Genomic DNA, 1475 nt, shown 5'->3' on the forward strand with positions numbered 1-1475 from the left:
TTGAGCCAAATCAGTTAGGGCATCCACCTGCTTTCTTGCCTTCTTCCCTTTTTCTCATCAGACGTATTCTTCTTTTAATTCTGGATCACATGCTCCCATCAATTATTCTCTCCCTTCTTTAAATTTTGTTATATCTCCCCTTCTCTGCTGACTTTCCAAACAGCACTTAAACATGCTTGTCTCTCATATGTTACAATAAATAAACAAAACTTCCTCTACCTTATATCCCTCTCTATATAATGTCTTCCTCCTCTCTGTTCCTTCAAAGTCCAGGTTTCAAAACCCACTGATTCCACTCCTGCGCTTCTCATTCACTCCCCAACCCACAGCTCCACTGAACTTGCAGCAGTAAAGGTGATCTTTATGTTAGAGCCCAGCGTCCTTCTCTTGCTGACCTCTGCATAATCTGACACTGTGTGGCACACCCTCCTTGAACTCACTTCTCCCTATTTTTCCTACATCTCTGGCCACTCCCTTGTGGTAGACAATGTCCTTCAGAGCTACTCTTCCTCTGATCCCAAAAACACCCTCCCCCTGGAATTCCCCAGAGTTTTTATTCAAACCTCTTCTCACTGTACACACACTCTTAAGCAATCTTCTTGCCCACTCCTGTGGTTTTTGTTTTGTTTTTTTGTAATATATTTTATTGAGTTTTTACAGAGAGGAAAGGAGAGAGATAGAGAGCCAGAAACATCGATGAGAGATAAACATCGACCAGCTGCCTCCTGCACACTCCCCACTGGGGATGTGCCCGCAACCAAGGTACATGCCCTTGACCGGAATCGAACCTGGGACCTCTCAGTCCGCAGGCCGACGCTCTATCCACTGAGCCAAACCGGTTTCGGCCACTCCTGTGGTTTTGATTGATGAGCTGATGACTGCCTCATCTATAGCTCTGAGCTCCACATGCAATACAACCACCTATCTGCTGAGCACCTCTGCTGAGCACCCCACAGAAACCTCAACCCCAATGCAATGAAAAATGAACTCAGGAGCTTTCCCTGCACCAGCATGTTAGCATGTCACCGCACATAACCTTCCTTCTCTTATACTCCTTATTTTAGTTAAGGACACCACCCACCCACACAGAAACCTAAGCCAGAAACCTCCAAGTCATCCAAGGTTCTTCGCTCTCCCGTCAATAGACCACATTCTAATAGTCACCAAAACACATGGATTTACCCCTTAGCATTTCTTGATTTGCCCACTTCACTACAGTAATACTTCAGGATCTTAGTTTAGCTCCTAATCACTCCCTGCCTAAATTACTGTCACAGCCTCCTAACTCATCTGTCACTAGTCTTGACTCTCTCAAATCCTCTTTCATACTGCTGCCAGAGGAGAAATATTCCTAAAATGTAAATCTAATGACAGCCTTTCTTATCCAAGATCCTTCAATGGCTCCTAAAAGCCTGTAAGATAAAGTCCAAGCTCTACACAGTAGGACATACTAAGTCAGTCAACATTTTAGCCCT

The 1475-nt window shown here is 44.5% G+C and overlaps 1 long non-coding RNA gene across 1 annotated transcript in view; it reads right to left on the minus strand.

Moving 5' to 3' along the window:
* LOC107185229 overlaps positions 1-168 on the minus strand; it is an 18453-nt gene extending 18285 nt beyond the window's left edge. The window contains exon 1 of the long non-coding RNA XR_001516154.1: positions 153-168. This is a non-coding gene — a long non-coding RNA (uncharacterized LOC107185229). The remainder of the gene's footprint in view (positions 1-152) is intronic.
* Positions 169-1475: the final 1307 nt, after the last annotated feature.

This window comes from Myotis davidii, unplaced genomic scaffold, assembly GCF_000327345.1.
Source record: "Myotis davidii unplaced genomic scaffold, ASM32734v1 scaffold88, whole genome shotgun sequence".
In the NCBI taxonomy this organism is placed as follows: domain Eukaryota; kingdom Metazoa; phylum Chordata; class Mammalia; order Chiroptera; family Vespertilionidae; genus Myotis; species Myotis davidii.